This window comes from Phodopus roborovskii, unplaced genomic scaffold (genome assembly GCF_943737965.1).
Source record: "Phodopus roborovskii unplaced genomic scaffold, PHOROB, whole genome shotgun sequence".
In the NCBI taxonomy this organism is placed as follows: Eukaryota; Metazoa; Chordata; class Mammalia; order Rodentia; family Cricetidae; genus Phodopus; species Phodopus roborovskii.
The window spans coordinates 1,016,047-1,036,928 of NW_026126560.1; positions in this window are offsets into that span (position 1 = coordinate 1,016,047).

Here is a 20,882-nt window from a genome sequence, read left to right on the forward strand (position 1 = left end):
ACTGGCCTTGAACTTCCTCAGTCTCCAAGTACCACCACACCCAGATGGTATTTTGATTTTTGATATCCAATTTCCAAACTTAATTAGCAGATTTATATAGAAGTTGAAGGAAATAGGTATCGGAGTCACAGCAGCAGATACGTAAATTTCCTAAAGTCAGAGGGAATCCAGGGATCCTGCCCTCCCGACGATGGGCTCAGGCTCTGTAGATGTGAGGGTTGCTCCCTCCCACAGGTGGTGGTGAGCTTTCTGTATTCAGGGATGTGCAAGAGACTAGGGCTCAGCCTAGCACAAAGAGAAGTTAAATTGAGCTCATAAAAAAGGCTCCCTATTGGGAATGGAGAGCTGCAGTAAACACTTTGTGATCTGGTCAGGAATGTCCCTAGAGGCCACACTGCTGGGATCCAGAGGTGCTGGGAGCCCTGGGGACCAAGCAAGGGGTGAGGCTGCTGAGGCACCCCAGCTGTGGCCCGCAGCCGGGAGTCATTGTCCTCACCATGCCTGACTGACAGTGCTAGTGGGGTGTCAGAGGGCCCTGGTCCCCTCTTGGGCTCCCAGATGGAGGAAGAAGGGAGAAAGAGGCACCCACCCCCACCCCGCCCCCCACATACTCCGGAAAGCTGTCCTCAGGTGTCACCCCAGCAGGGAAAGACCCTCTCCTGCCAGGGATCATTCTTCCTCTCTCAAACAGGAAATGGGCCCAAGGAAACGCTGAGAGTGCTGCCCTTTGACCCCCAGGAGCTAGAAGCCAGACCCTCACTGGCAGCTGCTATTTCCAGACACAGAGCAGAGCCCTGGCTCCCCCAGACTCCCTGGCACCTCCAGAGAGATAGCGTGGAGCAGGGGCCTCCTCCTAGTGCCTATCTCCCCACCAGACTGCTTGGAGAGTAGCAGTGGACAGAGGATCAGGCCTGGGAAAGGGAAGCCCCAGGAACAAGGCTTGGAGTATCTGGGGGCATGTGGGGTATGGGGGCTGGGCCCTGCTCACAGCCTTCCCATGGGGTCACTGCTACTTTCAGCGAAAGTCACCTAGGGGTCATAGCCCACAGAAGCATTAGCTTTGGCTCACATGGTACCTTAAGGAAAATCTTTAATGCACTGCTAATATTAGCCGTGGGAAGCTTGCCCGTCCAAATGTGGGTTTCGCTCTCCTGGCCATCAGCACCTCTGACCACACAGCCCATGCTCCCACGTGGCCACAGCTGCTCTCAGAAGCTGAGAGGCAATCTGCACCCCAATTCCTACCAGCCCCTGCAGCCTTATCTTGTGCCTTCTTTGAGAGGCATTTGAAGACAAAGACCCCTTTTGCACAGTGCAGTCAGGGGAGATAAGGCAGCCAGTGTGAGGTACAGCCATGCCAGGTACACTTGTCACTTACAGGCTTGGGTCACTGGAAGGGTGACTGCTGAGTTTCACAGGCAACTCTCACCAGTCTTTCCCACCAGCCAGTGAAATAGGTACCACTGTCACTGTCCTGTTTATGCCAGTACCCAGGAGCTCAGAGGGAGCAAGTGACTTATCCCACAACCACACCGCTGAGTCATCATGGCCCTGTGACGATCCAGGCAGTCTGAATGCTCAACCTGCCCATGCTACCCATCCAGGACAATGAGCCTATGGTTTCACCTACTTCTCTGCAGCCTTTCCAAGCCTGGCTGAACCCCTGTCACCACCCAGAATTATCCTCCCCCAACAGTCCTCCGCAGCCTCAGCCTATCACTTCTCTCTTAGTGTGAATGCTTGTTTGTCTGCTACCCCTGCCCCACCAGCCAGCAGCACAGTGTCCTGGGATAATGGGAGAGAGGAATGACTGAGGGATAGAGAAAGCTGGGAGAAAGTGGGTGTAGTGGTGCTCACCTTTAACCCCAGCACTGGGAAGCAGAGGCAGGCAGACCTCTTTGAGTTCAAGGTCTACATAGTGAGTTCCAAGATAGCCAGAGCTATATAGTGAGACCCTATCTTGAAGGGGCACATGGTGGGGTGGGGGTGGGGTGTGGAGGAAGAAAGGAGGGCTGACACCAGATCCTGGCCCACCCCAGCTGCTTGTCCGTATCTGAGTCTTCAGAGAGCAGGCAGCCCAGGGGTTCAGTGCAGCAGCCACCCAGCACCTCAATGCTTCTTATCCCAAGCCTCAGAGTTCCCAGACAGGCTGTACTTGCATCCCAGGTCGGCTCCTCTTTCTGCATTGTGACTGAGGGCTGGGGACCCCAGAGTCTGCCCTTGCTCCCTAGCAGAGATCATTAAGCCAAGAAGACTTCATCAGGCCTTGTCTCTCCAGAACAGCCATCCTCACTGGAGCCCTCCAGATTTACATGATGTATGGTCCATGATAAACTTCAGTTTCTCTGTACAAAAGGGACCACAACCATGGGCTGGCCATGCCTACCTCCTATGAGACCACCACCCATGTTCTTTCTGCCTTCCTCCACTGCTCTGCACAGCCACCCAAGACCCTAGCGCCTTGCCCACCTAGGAGGCTGACAGCCATTCCCACCAACCCTTCCGAGGCATCGGGTGGGGACTAGAGACAGAGGTAGCACTCAGGAGCTAGCTGCAGCTCATCCCTCTGCCCTCCCTGCCACCATCAGCAGAAGACTGCTGACTTTATCTACTAATTGCAGGGTTGTGAGAAGCCAGCTGCCTCCCTGGCCCCAGGCAGGTGCCTCTCAGGGGAGCAGGGGCTCCCTGGAAAGGCCTTCCAGCCCTCCCCCAGTCCATAGCTCCCCCCCCCTGCACTGGGTAATCTCTGTGGTGCCTAGTCCTCCAAAAGGAGGGGGCTGGAGGGCTGTAAACAGAAGCCTCTGGTTCCCACGTGGAGGTTTCCCTCCCCACCCAAGAACTAGCCATGGCTGCCCACCACTGCTCAAGCTTCCATCCACATACCCGAGGACCCACTCTTGTCTTGAGCACCCTGGCACTCAGCCACAGACAAGACAAGCCTCCTGCTGGAGATCCCTCTTTACCCCTCCCCCGCTGACTTTCCAAACACCATCTCTGAACTTGCTTGTGGGTCAGAGCACCCTTGACTAGGTCAGTCTGGAGACTGGATGCCAGACTGTTCCACAAAGGCCTGGGAGCTACTTGTCTTTCTCTAGCTGGACTGGACTTCAACCTCTGAGGAAGGGAGTCCTGCCTGCAGGACCCTGGTCACCCCAGCACAGGAGCAGGAGGCTTTGGGATCATGCTCCTCTTTCCCATCTGTGCTACTGAATGTTAATCTTCTCAGCTGCCTGGGAGGTGGGTAAAATAGGAAAACTGAGATCACAGAGGGGAGTCAGCCAATGATTGGCAGGGTCAGGACTAGGATCTAGGTGATTCTGAAGCCTGATTCTGAGTAGTTGCTGGTTAACTTGTTGGAGGCAAGAATGTGGGGAGTCGCTGAGCTAAGGATACCACCACAGCCACCACCGGGACTTGGGTCCTCTACAGTGCCCCTTTTCACCCCAAGACTCACTCCATCCCCTGGGTTCCAATCTCACACTGCAAAGAGAGGTACTATCTTAGGGCTGCTATTGCTGTTGATGAAACCACTGTGATCAAAGCAACTGGGGAGGAAAGGATTTATTCCGCTTACACTTCCATATTGTTGGAATTCAAGACCGGAACTCAAGCAGGGCAGGAACCAAGAGGCAGAGCTGATGCAGAGGCCATGGAAGGGTGCTGCTCCCTGGCTTGCTCCTCACGGGTACTCGAATGAGCTCTTAATTCAGTGAGAGATGTTGTCTCAAAAAATAAGATGGAGAGTCATTGGATGACACCTGATGTTATTGACCTTTGCTACACACACATATACACACATACACACACACACACACACACACACACACACACACACACACACACACACACACACACACACACACACCGAAGGAATGAAGTAACTGGGAAGAGAGCAAGCAAGCAGATGAGGATTGCCTATGCTGCTAACTAAGCAAGAAGCACCACCTCTCTGAGCCTCAGTTTCCACATATGCTCCTTGGAGATAGCCTATGGGAAATGAGAAGAGACATGTGTCAGGCCTCCAGCAGCACATCTTTCCTTCACCTTTGTCCTGTCCGGGTGGGAAGCCAGTTGTCCAGAATGGGATGCATGTGTCCATATTGGGGTTGGAGTCCTGTCCAGAGGCAAAGACAGACCATCCCACCCAGACACTCCCACTCTCTCCCACACAGTGCAATCTCAGACTCCCAACCTGATGGTTACTCAGGTGTCTGGTGGTTAGTTCTGTGAGGGGACGGAGTGGAGCAACCACAGAGGGCAATCAGTTTGACTGTTCCTGGCCCCCTTTGCCAGCTGGGGCATTGAAGGTGGGGTGGGGTAGCTATCTGCTTGGGAACTGGGCTGGTGGGAACCTTTCATCACACAGAGCTTATCTGATCCCAGAGTCCCTGGGGGGTAAACTAAAGAGGCTGCCAAGAGAAGATGGGTAGAAGAGAGGAGGAAGTGCTGGGTGGGGCAGTCTGCCTAGGTCAGTTGCCACACCCTTGACAGCCCAGGGGGACAATCAGCAAAGTTGTTCTCCTACCTTATGGGTGAGGAACTCAGGCCAAGGCTTTTGCCAGCCTCCTGAATGACTTAGCCACTCAGAAGCACCTCCTGAACTGGGGCTGCTCTCCAGAGCGGGTGTGAGCCCTTTGCTGCCCCAGAGGTTCATGGGACATTGAATGTACCATACACCCCTTCTTGGGGCTACAGAGCCATGATGGTCATGGTATCCCTTTTCAGGTTTCCTGCCCCCACAACCTCTCGTTCTTTGTCCCAGCCTCAGACCTCTTTTCCACTCCTGTAGGACCCCAAACCCCTTCCTGCCCTGGGGCTACCAGACATGCTATTCTTTCTTCCTGGAACTTTCTTCCCTCCCTCAAATGCTTCTAGTCTCATTTAGAATGCCACTTCCCACAGGGAAGGGGGTGACAAGTGTTTCCCTGGCTCTGCTAGCCATGGCTCCTCCTTCTGTTCCTTGAGGCTTATTTTCCCAGATGGTTTTACTTTCTGTGACTGCTCACATGGTCACCGGGCTGGTGCTGGCCTCCCAGTCTCTCGCTCACCTGACATCCCTCCTTTGGCTCACTGGGTTACCTGGCACAGCTGAACTCACTGCACAGGATGGGTGGGTGGGCAGGTGAGGGAGGAGGAAGGGAGTTATTGAACAAGTGAGCCAGCACTATGTCCTGTTCGGGCCCAGCTATGGGGAGTGCCCACTCTGTCGAGGCAGCAGGAGCCAAAGTCAGAAGCAAGCAAGCTAATGGCCTGGGCAAAGTTTTTTTTAGAGGAAACTCAAAGATGCAGAGCTATTAAAAATTGATATTTCAATGAGATAATCTCTCTCCTAGGCTTTTAATTGATTGTCTAAAAAGCCTTCCTCTGCTGTTGTACCTCTTTATTTGCAGGGACCATTAATTTTTTTATGGATGAGCACACCCTGGTAGAGTGGAAAGTCTGCCGCACAGTGATTCAGAAACAGCAGCTAAGGCATCAAGGATGCACAGCTGGGGGCCGTGACAGTGGTGCCAGTCTTGGCTCAGGATACTAGTTGGCTGGGGCTGACTCCCTCAAAGACGGTGGGAAATCCCTGTGAGGCCAGGACACTGCCTCACACACTCTTCCAGACCTAGCCAAGTCTCATGGAGGCAGGAGGAGAAAGGGGCCTTGGAATGGGTTGACTGGGGAACCTGGATCCTCCTGAGCTATACTGATGGCCAAGGCCACACCCACTCCAGGCACCCTGCCATCCCCGGACTAAGAGGTGAAAGAGGAGAGCGGATGGGAGGCAAAGTACCCACTTCTGCCCCTTTCCCCTTGCAGAACCTCTTTCCCATAAGCCAATGGGTAACACTGCTCTAGCACTGAGGACTGAGCCCAGAGCCTGGTGAACAACAAATGTGCAAAACAGCTTTGGGTTGATCCCAGCATCCTTCTACCAGCTCTGCAAAAAAGACTCAAATCTCTCTCTGTTTCTCTGTCTGTCTGTCTCTCTCTCTCTCTCATACACACATACACACACACACACACACACAATGTACTCCCCAGCCCTGTTTTGTGCACACCTGTCTTCCAGGTCTCTAGACCCACTCTAGTTCCATCTACTGGTCCTATTCACCATGTGTATTCATTTCATCATCCTTACCCACAGCCTGGCAGCAGTGGGCCAGGGCTGGATGGGCCAGACTGGACCCTGGCTCTTTCTTCACTCAATGGCCCATGACCCATGGCCACTGAGAAAGAAGGCACATTCCAAGGAAGACATACAGACAGCCTTGCAGGGGCCATCTTGCATTTCTGGAGTTCCCCTTGTGTGGCTTAATGCTCTGTCCTTGCTACCCCAGAATTATTAATGATTTGTAATGGGGTAGTTCATACGTTCATTTTACATAGGACCCAACAAATTACATAGCCTGATTTGTTGTCAAGGTACAGTACTGTTTCAGAAAATGGCCACAGGCTGGGTTCTGAAGGAAGTTCTCTGCTTCTTGACCATAGACTGTCCCTGCTCTACCTTCTCTTCATTTGTCTCCAGGTTCCACCATGTCCTGCCAGATCCCATCAGGATCTCACACACACACTACACCACAATCCTCTAAGTTCCCACATAATTGCTAACTAGTGGGGACAGACCTTTGCAGACACCACTGGGGTGTTCCCGAATCCCCATGTTCATAAGACTCACATCATTTTCCCTTCATCCGTCCAACCATCGGCCAAGGGGTATGTGGGATGGCAGAACAGTAGGAGTACAAATGAATTTAAATGACTCAGAGACAGCACAGTGGCCTTTGGTGAACTTGTGTTTGGACTTTTTATAATTCAGGAATGTATATTAAAGATACAAGGGCTCTGACCTGAGGCCTTGGAAAGGTTTTCTTCACCAGTAATACTTATTCTTAGATGACAATAAGGCAGTCTGGCAAAATGCATCAAGAACAAAGACTATTCACTTTTGGCCATATCCCCCCAGGACATGCGTGAGCACATTCGATCTATAAGCGTGGGTGCAAATATTCAGCCACATAAGTACTCACTGTAGTGTTGTTTACAAACGTAAAAAGATTACACGGGTGGAGAGGTGGGTGTTGGTGTCCTCTGGGGGCACTCAGACAAACACAAAGCTGCCTTTTAAAGAAGGGGGAAGTCCGGAAGGACAAATCAGACTTGCAAAAGCATACAGCAGGACTCTCTGGGGTGGGGGTCTTGAGGTCATTGCTTTTCTGACCTCTTTTTAAATCTCTGGCTTCCAGGAGCCGACTTCCTGAAGCATCTCCGGTCTTCCCGCTGTGACCACCCAATACCTCTTCCAAAGGCTTGCCTTCACTTCCTGACTTACTCTGCAGTTGCATGCAGGTCCCTCTGAGAATTCTCTACAAACAGCTATAGGGATGTTTTCAAGATGCTAACAATCTTTTCCTCTTCTCCATGATCCTTTGAGATCCAGTGTGGCCAGTCTCACCAAATTCCATGCTTCCCTCTAGCTTCTTCCCATGCTGTGAGGCAGGCCATGCTTGCATCTGACACAGGGCCTTTACATGTGCTGTTCCTTCAAGCCAGAACACTCTCCCTTTTCACCTGGGTCTCTAACCGCAAGTCTGGCCTCCCTCTATCGCTATGGGCACCATAGTCCTTTGTTCTCTTCCACCCTTCTTAGAGTCCTCCCTGCAGCTGGTGGGAGCTTAGATCAAGGCTTGTTTCTTGCAGACTGTGGACTCTGACAGAACATGTGCTGTGCTTGTGGACCACCAGTGCCCAGCACAACACCTGGCCTACATCAGGTGCTCAGGTGTTCATTGTATCAGTGAGTCTAGGAGGACAAGAAGCCTCTCTTCACTGCTGATGGGTGTGATTGCCCTGAAACAGCTTGTCTGACCTGCCATTCTGCTCACAAATGCTCAAGACAGTGACCTGGGGAACTGGCTGTGAGAGCTGTGGGCTGGAGGAGGGCTGGGCTGTTGTCTTGAGCCTCCTTCCTGAGGACTGCTCTCCTGGACTATCAGAAATAGGAAGTGGCCCCTCACCAGCATCCCTAGAGGAAGGAAACAGAAGCAGCTAGGGGCCCACCTCTTTCCTCTCCATCCCTCCTGGTCCTTCTCCTTTGATGTAAAGTTTCCTGGGGAGACTGGCTTCTGTCACTGTCAGCTGGCGTTAGGAAGCACAGGGGCTTCATCTTAACTGGCCAAAGGACAGGGATTTCAGGGGGCCTGTGCAGAGGATCCTGGGATCTCAAAGACACTGGCCACCCACCAACTCCACCAGCTTCACTTAAAAGAATTCATCAGGCCTGTGGCTGTACTGGTGGCTGGAGCTGGAGATTCCTCGAGGCCCTGGTTTCATCTCTTGGGTGTGGCTCTGCCAAGCCTGCTTTTTGCCCAAGAGTTGAACTGGGCTGCTTTGAGGGAATAAGGATCTTACAGGAGGCCCCATATGTGGAAGTGACATGAGCAAGGACCTCCCAAGAAACAGTCTCCATGGTTACCAGTTCACAATCTGAGCAACTGTGTTATCTTAGAGAGGGTGTGTGTGTGTGTGTGTGTGTGTGTGTGTGTGTGTGTGTGTGTGTGTGTGTGTTCATGAGTGGGAGTGTAAATGAGGTCAAACTCAGTTACCTTTCCTCAAGAACACTATCCACCTTGTTTGTTGAGGCAGGACGCCTCTTTTGCCTGGAGCTCCATAAGCAGTCTGGCTGGCCATCGAGCCCCAGGGAGCTGCCTGTCTTGCCTCTCCAGCACAGGATTACAAGCCTGTGCCACCACACAACCTGGCCTTTTTTACATGGGCTCTAGGGATCCTCATGCTTGGATAGTAAGCACTGGCTGAGCCATCTCCCTTTGGATAGATTCTTCTATTCTTGGGCCTCAGTTTCTCTGTGAGAAATGGTACTCTGGATAAAAGCTGGGAGGCCCAGGAAGCCAGGGCCATGTTTCCATGGTGAACTCACAGAACTATGGGAGCCTTAGTATCCATCTCAGGATGCTGAATGGCCCACCCAGCACCAGGTCAGAGTACAGGCAGGATATTTGCTGATCTCTTGCTTTATCCCTCGCAGTGCTGGAGTTTGAATTCAGGACCTTGTGCTTGACAAGTTCTCTCACTATGACATAAGCTCCAGTCCTTTAAAAATAAAAAAGGGTGTGGGGTAGGATGGGGGCTAGGATAGGGAGTAAGATGTGTTCTGGCCAGGCATGGTGGTACCCACCTTTAATCCTAGTCTTCCGGAGACAGAGTGAGTTTGAAAACAGTCTGGTCCATATAGTGAGTTAAGGGAAAAAAAAAAAAAAAAAAAAAAAAAAAAAAGACATGGTTTGGCCTAAGTTCCACAAACTGGTCTTCAGTTCTTTCTGTAGCTTAGAGTAGCCTCAAATTCATAATTAGCAGAAATTACAGACCATCACCACCACACCTGGTTTTCTCTCCTCCTTTTCTCCCCATCTCCTGACTTTTCAAGGAGAAGGCCCTGGGCAGATGGGGCATAAATTTCATCGTTCTCTAGCTCTTGCTGTAGTCTTCTTATTTTTAATTTTATTTTATGTATATGAGTGTTTTGCCTGTATGTATGCATCACAGGCATGTCTGGGGCTGACGGAGGGCAGAAGAGGGGGTCAAATCCTCTGAAACTGGAGTTACAAATGTCTGTGAGCACCATTTGGATGCTCTGTAACTCTCCTTCCCAGAGGTCCAATGCTCCCTTGGGCCCTTCTCAAGCACTGCACACACACAATGCACTTACATACAGGCAGGCAAAGCACCCAGACACATAAAATTAAAATGAATAAAATCCTTTAACAAAACAAAAAACCCAAATAGAATGAAACCAGTGTGGGACTGGCTCAGTGGGTAAAGGGGCTTGTCACCAAGCCTGAAGATCCTGGAACCCACATGGAGGAAAAAGAGAACTGAATCCTACAAGTGGTCTTCTGACCTCCACACGTGTGCTGTGACACACTGGAACACACACACTAAAATAAAATGAAAAATGAAGAAGAAATAACAACAATAACACAAATCGGGTGTGCTGACTTGTGTCTATCACTCCAGTATTGGGAGGACTATTTCAAGTTCAGGAACTGCTTGGGCTACAGAGTGAGTACCAGGACAGCCAGGGCTACACAGAGAAAAACACACAACAAAGATACATATCTCCTAGGCAGAAGAGGAGGAAGAGAAGAGGAGGTGGGAAGGATAGAGAGACATTGGTTTTAGACTGCAAGTGAGGCCTGAGGATGTGGCTCAATGCTACAATGCTTGTACTTTTACTGAAAGGAGAGGAGGAGGGGGAGGAGGGGGGAGGAAGAAGCAACAGAGTAAGGAAGAACCTGAGCAAACAATGGGAGCTGCTTGAATCTGGCACAAGTGTACATGGCCAGAGTGTCCGGAGCTTGGGGAGACTTACTCCAGAGAGGTGGGCAAAGATTCTTTGGTAGCTGCTGAGAAGTATAAATGTGGAGTGAAGTCAGGAACCTGAAGGCTCAGCTTCAGAGAAAGGCTTTGCATTCCTGAGGGGGAAAAGTTCTCAGAAAAACCCAGAGAGATATGCAAATGATAAAAATGAAGCTGTGCTCTGCACACCCAGGGACCACACAGTCCTGTAACAACTGCTGTTTGTTGACACCTACCTCCTCCTGTCCTCAGGGACACTTCTAAGAGCCAGGGATGATGCCTCACACACACACACACACACACACACACACACACACACACACACACCCCTCCCAGCGCAATGCATGGCTTTGGCCCTGTGTGGGCTGCCTACTGTATGCAGGGCTGATCAGAATCTGGTAAGAAATCCCTCACTAGGCACTACCCCCACTCCACCCCACCCCACCCCCAAATAATCCACGGCAGGAAACAAGAGGAGTAATTGCATTTGTTAGGGGAAAGTAAGACATTTTAGCTGAACTTAGTGGTGTATAACTGTAATTCTAGCACTCAGCAAAGGCAAGTAACTGACCCAAGCTCCAAGCCACCCTGGTCTAAATAGCAAGTTCCAGAACTACTAGGGCTACATAATGACACTCTGTTTCAAACAAAACAAAACTAAAAATACAGTGGAGCCGGGAGATGGCTCAAAGGTTAAGTGCTCTTCCTAGAAGACCAGAGTTTAGTTCCCAGTACCCACATGGGGGCCTCAAAACACCTGTTTGTTACTCCAGCTCCAGGGGATTCAACACACACAGACACAGACACAGACACAGACACAGACACACACAGACACACACACACACACACACACACACACACACACACACACACGATTAAAAAGTGAAATAAATAGGGGCTGGCAAGGTGGCCCAGCAATTAAGAATGCTGGCTTCTCTTCTAAAGGACCCAGGTTCAGCTCCCAGCACCCACGTGATAGTAACTCTAGTTCCAGGGAATCCAACATCCTCAGACATGCATGCAGGTAAAATACCAATGCACATGGGATAAAAACTTTTAAAAAAATTATTTTTCTAAAAAATCAAAATAAATCTAAAAAAAAAAAAAAAAAAAAAAAAGGTAGCACAGGCTGGAGGGATGGCCCAGAGGTTAGGAACCTCCCTGCTCCTGCAGGGACTCAAGTTCAGGTCCCAACACCCATGTCAGGCAGTACACAGCAGCTGTAACTGTATCGTCAAAAGATCTGATACCATCTCCTGAGAACACATGGTATTCACTCACACATAAATAAAAGAAGTATTTGAGGGGAGCCCCTCACAGGTACCAGGTCCCATCCCAAGGCCTTTGTGGGTACTTTCTCGGCATTCTAAGGGAAGGGGGGATGCTCTGTCCTCATCATATTGTCATTGTGGTCGCTATTACCCCCCTGCCTCACAGATGACAAACTGAGGTGCAGAGGGGCAAGTGAGCCTCCCAGGGGTGGAAACCATGGCCTGGCTTCCCCATCCCATGTGCTGAGCACAACCTGTGTCTTCTGAGTTCTCCAGGATTTCAAAGCACAGTTTCTCATCGGACCCCCAAGAACTCAAAGGGAAACACAAGCACAAAGTTGGGTGTGCCATACCCACTGCTCCAGGCCTCCTAGGCACTGAGCTCCAACTGCAGGCTGTAGGGTCTCTTTCAGACAAAATGGGCCAAGGGAGCTAGAGAGGAGAGTGTCCTGCAGGCCCTGAAGGGAAAAGAGGCAGGATTGAAAACAGCACACAATAAAGCTGGCCAGTCTTGTGGGGCTGATAGACCTCCATAAAGAGCAGTGGGGGCTGAATGTCTCCATGAGCTTTCCGGGACCCAGTCCCTTAGCTCAGCACACTGCTAGCCCAGCCCCCCAAACCCCAGCCAAGCAGACACTGGGCTGATACTAGCATTGCTTATCCTCCCTAACAGCAGACACCATCCTCCCCTGCTCAGCACTGGGGCTGTCAGCCCTCTTATCCCTGGATTCAGAGCCAGCCCTGATCTCACCCATGATTGTAAATGAGAAGACCTGGGGTTCTGAGGCAGGAAAAGACTTGCCATTGGCTTTGTAAGCAGAGGACTATCAGGCTGAGGCTGGGACACACCCTCTGGTCTCCTTTGAAGTCTTAACTTAGTCATCCTCACTACCCTCCATCCTCCAATCCCCTCCCATCCTCAAGAGTTGAAAGACCATTTAGAGTGTGCAACTTCAGAGTTCAGATTCTGAAAGTGGACCTTGGGGAGTTGATTTTGTTTTCTTTTGAGACAGGGCTGGCCTGGAATTCACAGGGATGAGCCTGCCTCTGCCTCCCGAGTGCTAGGATTAAAGGTGTGCACTACCGTGTCTGGATAAGGTTTATATTTTTTAACATTTATTTATTTCTTGGGGGAGGGGAGCTATGCCGCAGCACATATGTACAGGTCGGAGAACTATTTACAAGATCATTTTCTCCTTCTACTGTGTGGGTCCTGGGCAGAGAACTCAGGCCCTCAGCCTTGACAAGTGCTTTTACTTGCTGAGCCAAATAACTTGTCCTCTGGGAAGAGTCTCAGAATAGCTGTTTATGAATACTGAATATTAGATAGTATAGGAACAAAACAGTTCCTTATGGAGATATGCTATGTACATGTATATACCATATAGGTTATACTATGACACGTGCATTGTGTATATGTATGCTTGTGTGCATGTGTGTATGGAATTATTCGGTTTATCTTTTTTTTTTTTGGACTGACTTCTTTCATGTTCCCTCCACATAATGATTTAGAAACAGTCACCTATGTTGTTGAATTCACCAGGAGCTCAGATCAACCTTGTCCTTGCTATACAGTTGGGGCTGGCCTTTAACTCCTGACTGTGCATCACCACTCCAGTTTATCAGTATTATAAACTAACATGTGGATACTGGCGGCTTGGCAAGGCAAGGGGTGTGCTGAAGGAGGGAACTGAGGAAGGGATGATGTTCACTGTGTTGAATGTTGATAGTTTCATGAGTGTGTATACCTGTCAAAATTCAACACATTTGAAATATGTGAAGTTTATTACATGTCAGTTATACATCAGTGACTGCTATTGCTGCATATGTACAAGCACACACATACTCACACACTTTCATTCTACTAGCACCATCAGACTCATGATTTGACAGACACTAATTGCTTGATTCAGGGAAGATCAGGAATGACTTTCATGCTAGACGTGTGTGTGCGTGTGTGCTGTTTCTGGGAAGGTGGAATAGCCGGGTGTTTCCATTATGCCTTCCACTAAGTGCAACTAATAACACCAGAAGTGACCTGTGAACACACCCAAGAAGTTAGAAGGTAGAGAGAAAGCTCACAGTCTGGGGAGCAGCCCAACCAGGAATCCCTGGCTTTTCCTTCTGTCCTCTGTACTACACGTGGAGCTGAAGATAGCAATAGCTTGGCAGTGCTGTGAGCACAGATAAGAGCAACAACAGACAGCAAACACATAAAGCCTTTATCTTTAATCTAAGTACCAGGAAAGAGGCATCCTTACTAGACAAAACGTTTCAGTTAATGTCATCTTACTCTGGCCAAAAATCACAGGAAAAAAAAAATCAGTAGTAGAATTTTCACTCTTAATAGTGTGGAACCCTATCGTTTTCCACACTTGCTAGGCATCATGAAGCACACATAACTTTTGCCAGCTAATACAGAGGTGTTCCTGCTCCAGAAGCAGAGGCGTCCACATGGAACTGTCCAACCTAGCAGTGGCAGTAATGAGCTGTCCCAATCCCCCCCCTCTCTAATCAGAGGAAGTATAGTAATAGTGGAGACTTTCATATAACCCAGGATAAGAAGGCATGCCCCACAGCGCTGTCAATGGAACTATGCCACCCCTGCCCTTCAGTGAGGAGCAACAAGAATCTGCAGAGTTTGCATAGGCAAGTGAAGAAGCTGTGCTTCTGTTCCCACCTACTACTCTACCTGATGGGTTGCCCTGCTGGAGCACAGCAGGGAATGTCAGCTGTCACAGAGGCTTAAATCAGTCCTGGAATCTCATAAGACCAAACATTCAGGCCCTATGTAGAACCTATGAAGAGAAGACCCCAAACTGGGTTTTTAAAATGCAATCAATAAATTCCAGTACTGAGATTCCAGAATTGTTACAATTCCCTAATAGGGAAGGAAGCTGAAGTGGTCATCATAAAATGCTCCAGTGAGCAACTACAAAGGTGCTGGAAACAAACACGGAAGTAGAGAGTCTCAACAAACGCCAGGAGGGAGCTGCATCAGTGGCTCAGTGGTTAAAAGCACTGTCTGATCTTTCAGAGGACCCGGGTTCATTTCCCAGCACACACATGGTGGCTCATAACTGTAACTCTGGCCTTTGGAAGCGCCAGGCACACATGTGGTAGGTACATGGACATATATGTAGGTGAGACATCATACACATTTAAAGAAATTATTTTGAAGAAACTAGGGGCAGGAGAGATGGCTCAGCAGCTAAGAAACAGAAGAAACAAAGAAATCCAAATGGGAATTGTGAAACTGAAGACACAATAACTACGACTGATCCCTCGGTGGCCGGCTCAACAGCAGAGACCAGGAACTCTGGGCTGGAAAGAGAACAGTGGGACTTGCCATAAAATAATAAAGTAAAAAAATAAAATAAAGGTGAACATAGCTTCAGAGGTCTTTAGGATAGCAAAAGTCTGAGAAGTGTGCCATCAGAGTCCCTGAAAAAGGAAAGGAATAAGAACTGGGAAAAACACAAAGAGGATGATTGCTGGAAAACCTTGATTTAGGAGGCCAAGTGCACCTCAAATGGCACAGCACAAGACCTAACACTGTCCAGAATTATATGACTGAAAACTAAAGAAGAAAATCTTGAAGACCACCAGGTGGTGGCGGATGTATTACCTATGGGGAACATGAACACAGTGCTGGTGACAGAAGATGTCTTACCAGAAACCATGGTGGCCAGAAAGAATGGGATAATAGTTCCTGCATGCAGAAAGAAAAGAGCTGTCAACCCACTCTTCTGTGTCCAGGGAGACTGATGTTTTAGAACAAAGCAAATATAGTGTTTTTACCATAAAACAAGCTAACAGTTTCTACCCACTGTTAGCATTCTCCAAATAGAAGCAGAGAAACAAGGCACCTTAGACGATCAGGGGGCATGGTATAGAGCATGAGGTGAGCAGGAAAAGGAATGGCTTTCCTGCTCTTACATAGTATATACTAATACATAACCACATGCAATAATATCAGCATAGTAACATAGATATATTAATATACAACTATATTATATTAATGTGTTAATATAGAATACAATATATTAATCTTTCCTATTGTTTTTATTTATTTTATTTTAGAAGGTGTCTCACTATGTAGCCTAGGTGCCATGGAACTCACTGTATAGGCCATGCTGGCCTAACACTCACAGAGATCTGCCTGCCTCCCCCTCTGGAGTGCTGGGATTAAAGGTGTGCACCATCATCCCTTGACTAGTTCTTGTTTGTTTGTTTGTTTGTTTTCCAACAGAATTTCTCTGTCCTGGATGTCTTGAAACTCACTCTGTAGAGAAGGCTGGCTTTGAACTCACAAAGATCCAGCCTCAGCCTCCTGAGTACTGGGATTAAAGGCATGTGCCTCCACTGCCTGGCTTTATTTTTATGCTCGCGCGTGTGCATGCCTATGTGTGTGTGTATTCACATTCTCATTCATATAGGTATACAGGTACTGATGAAGGTGTCAAGAGGCCAATAGAGGGCCTTGGATTCCCCTGGAGCTGGAGTTACAGGTAGCTGTAAGCCACCTGATGTGCATGTTAGCAACTGAACTCTGTCGTTTGGAGAAGCAACAAGCACTATTTTTTATTTTTTATTTATTTTTATATCATGAGCATTAATGTTTTTGCCTGCATGTATGTCTGTATGAGAGTGTCGGATCCCCTAGAACTGAAGTTACAGACTATTTCGAGCTGTCATGTGGGTGCTGGGGATTGAACTTGGGCCCTCTGGCAGAACCACCAGTGCTCTTAACCACTGAGTCATCTCCCCAGCTCCAGCAGCAAGTACTCTTAACACTGAACTGTCTCTGCAACCATCTCTACATCCCCAAATTTCATTTTTTAAACACACACACACACACACACACACACACACACACACACACACAAACACACTTTTAAAAAGGTTTATTTATTTTATATGTCTGAGTTTTGGAGGTTTCTTAGAGAAACCTCCAATGTGTACTGGAATCTCAAAGAAGTTGTTTTTAATATCAGAGAAAGAATGTCTCAGCAACAGGATAGATGAACTTGCCAGTGAAGGTGAGGGCAAGCAGGCAGATAGTTGTCTCCTTCTTCTGTGTCCTTTTATCTGGGCTGTTACAAGAAGGTGCTGCCATATTGAAGGTGGGTTGTCCTGCTCCCAATAATCTGATTGAGAAAATCCCTCACAGGTGTGCAGAGTGGCTTGCATTGTAGTTGGTTCCAGATGCCATCAGGTGGACAGAATCTATGTAGAAAGCCTGCTGGGAGTGCCAGCCCCTCTCTAATCCCAGTGTGCAGTAGGCAGAGACAGAGCACCTGTAGGACAAGCTGGCTAGCAATACTAGCTGAACAGGAGCTCTGGATTCAGTGAGAGGTCCTGCCTTAAAACACAAGGCAGAGAGTAACTGAGAAAGACACACAACATAGACCTCAGGCTTCCATAAGCATGTACAAACACACATGAACACACACACACACACACACATATATCACACACTAAGTAAGACAAGGGCTATAACTCTTATCACAGAGTAATTTCCTGGTGTCCACAAGGCTCTAGGTTAGATTCCCAGTGTAGAAGAAGAAGGAGGAGGAGGAGGAAGAAGAAGAGGAGGAGCAGAAGGAGGAGGAGGAGGAGGAGAAGAAGAAAATAGATAAATCAAATAGAAAAGAAAAAATTCCAGTATCCAACAGGGAGGCAATAAAAGGAAGCACAGACATGAAAAACAGACAAAAACAAAAACAAATAATACAACAAACAGTAAACTGAAGCCCTAGCATATCAATTATTACAGTAAATACAAATGATTTAAACATGTCAATTAAAAGACAGAGACCAACATATTCAAGTTAAAAATATGATAAAACTATGTGCTATCTTCAAGAGACATTTTTAATATAATTATTTAAAAGACTTGCTTAATTTTATTTTATGTGCATGCACATGTGTATATGTGCACTGTCTTATTTAGGGTTTTTATTGCTGTGAAAAGACAGCATGACTTTTAATTAGGATGGCTTACAGTTTCAGAGGTTTAGTTCATTATCATATGAACCTCATGACATGTTGTCATGCAAGCAGGCATGGTGCTAAAGAAGGAGTCAAGAGTGGAGAAAGAGCTACATATTGTTCCTGAAGGCAACAGGAAGTGATCTGTCTCACTGGGCATGGCTTGAGCATATGAGACCTCAAAGCCGCCTCCACAGTAACACACTTCCTCCAACAAGATCACACCAGCAAGGCCACATCTTGTAATAGTGCCACTTCCTCTGAGGGCCATTTTCTGCCAAACCACCACATGTACCATGTGCATGAAAGTGCCCTTCAGAGACCAAAAGAGGGTGTTGGATCCCCTGGAACTGGAGTTGTAGTTGTAAGACTCTATGTGGATGGAAGCAATCCCTGGGTTTGGTCCCTAGCACAGAAATTTAAACTTAAAAACCAACAACAAAAAGTAAATAAACCAGGACTCAGAAAAGACAACAAGAAGCATTTCACCGAAGAAAGAATTCAACTAGCAAGTTATCACATAAAAATGTATTCAGTATCACAGCCCTGAGGGAAATGCAAATTAAAACCACAATGAGATATCACTTTACATTTATCAGAAAGCACCCCCCCCCAAACTGAAAAGTAGCGATGACATCAAATGCTGGAGAGCATGGGAAATGTCATTTCTTCATTGCTGTTAGGAAAGTTAATATCCCAACATTGCCACCTGTGAAGCCTTTTACCACATGTAGAAATGGAGAGCATTGAGGTGTCTGCCAGGGGTTACAGAGGAAAGGAATTGGGTATGGCTAGAGAAGGGATGGGGTAGGGGGATACTTTTGCAGGAATAGAAACACTCCCCATGGTAATGTTGAGTTGCCAGTTATCTTGTACTGTGGCTTTGCAAGGGACTTGGATATCTCTGCGTTAAACCATCTACCTGTGTGTAGAACTACAAACAGCCAAATAAGAAGTGTAAATTCAAAAGTTCAATAAAAGTCTGGGTATGAGAGCACTTGAGAGGTAGAAGAAGGCCAATCTCAGCCAGATGGTGGAGGCTCCCGCCTTTAATCCCAGTACTTGGGAGGCAGAGGCAGGTGGATCTCTGTGAGTTCAAGACCAGCCTTGGTCTACAAGAGATAGTTCCAGGACAGGCTCCAAAGCTATGTGGAGAAACCCTGTCTCAAAAAACAAACAACGACAACAACAAAAATGCAGATCTCTTTGAGTTTGAGTCCAGCTTGTTCTGTGGAGTGAGTTCCAGGACATGCAGGGCTACGCAGATAAATACTGTCTTTAAAAAAAAAAAAAAGATAAAAGGCAGTTAGATCAGGTATCAATCACAGTAGGTAGAGGTTAGGTTGGGTAAAAATTTTGAGAGTGAGAGAAAGAAGCTCAGAAATCCCAGTTAGAGAAGATGTTTCTTAAATTTCATTATATTATCATGATTAATTTTGAGATTTTTGGGATTGAACCTAGGGCAAGTCAAATCTCTTCTTGTTCTTTTTTTTTTTTTTTTTTTTTTTTTTGAGGCAGGGTCTCACTAAGTCCTCCAGACTGGCTTTGAACTCATCAGCCTCCTGCCTCAGCCTTCAATTATAGGCCTGTGCCACCAGCTCAGGCTAAGAGGTCTCTTTATTATAGAAACTCATTTTTAATTTGTGGCCGTATAACTCCTCCAAGTGTCTGGGGATGAAAGCAGTTCACTGTGACGACTCGAGTGCTGAGGACTTTATGAGCTGCTGTTTGAAGCAAAGCAGATGGGGTCAAGTTTGGAAGATGCATGGGAAGGTCATGAGGTCATGGGATGGCCAGGAGGTCCATCTTTAGTAGTGAGGAAGGGGAAAGCCACCTCCTTGTCCTGTAGCCCCATGACCCACTTTACACATAATATGTATTCCAGTGACAATTCTGGGGCATTTTCCCAGGGACAAAGCTGAATCTCTGATGCCCTGGAGATATCCATGCATTGGTGGGTTCCTGGTTCCTTCACGCACTAGGCTAATAATTCTTCATAGAAAAGGATTAAACTTGGGCATTTTCATTTGTCAGGACTTCAGTCAATTAAGGATAGCCTTTTGTTTTGCCTTGTATTTATGGCTTAAAGTAGGGGGTCTTAGCATGTCAGCATTTGACAGAAGCACCTGGAGAGATAGTGAACAGATTTTGCCTGCAACTCCCACAAATTCTGATTTCACACATCTGGAGTGGAGTATGGAGCTTGTTTCATGAGAGCATCTAAACCCCTGGTTGAGAGACAATGTTTTCAGATCCATGGATGCAAAAGTGTGCAGATGTAATCTGGCATGGTGGCAACAATAAGCCCAGTATCCAGAAATTGGAGGCAGGAAGATCCTGGGCTGAGTCAAAGCAAAGTACAGAGGGATATATGTTTGTAATTCAGCTCTGTGGGGCTGAGATAGATCCCAAGGCTTCATGGACAACCAACATAGCCTAAATTGCAGAGCTCCCTATCTCAAAATACAAGGTGGAGAGCTAACTATCTGGAAGACACTCAGTATCAGACTCTGGCCTCTACTCATGAATACACTACACTACACACACATACACACATGCACATACACAAGGCACACATGCCTACACGCGCGCATTCACACATGACCTAGTTTCAAAAAAAAGGGGCGTTGGTGGCACAGGCCTTTAATCCCAACACTTGGGAGGTAGAGGCAGGAGGAGCCCTGTGGGTTCCCTGGTCTACAGAGTGAGTTCCAGGACAGACTCCAAAGCTACACAGAGAAACCCTGTCTCGATAAACAAACAAAAGAATCTAAATAAATACATAAAAGTAAATAATAAAAAGTAAGAAAGAAATGAAGTGTGATGATGTAGTCTGCCCAGGCTTGAGGGGGGAACAGATGAGTGCAGCTGAGTGTGCTGTTGGTGAAGTAGAGCAAGGCCTGGGCAGTGGCAAAGGGTGTCACAGGTAGACAAGGTAACACGGTATTGACTTTTAAAGTTGGGAGGTGAGGTTCAAAGGCTGGGAGTTGATGTAGGATTCACCTCCAGAAGATACGAAGCAACGTGAATATGGGCTTTGGAGCACAGGGAAGAGCTAGTGTGATGAGTTGGTACTAGCGGTGAGCAGAGGGTTGGGTTGCCAGGTGGAAACTACTGTCCTGCAGTTCGGAGGAATACGGTGTCGGCAGAGAGGAGGAACCCGGAGGATCTCCCGGGTGGGGCGTGGCTCCGGGAAGGGGGCGTGACAGCGCCAGGGATGGGCGGGGGCGTGGCGTAGGGCGTGGCATGGCG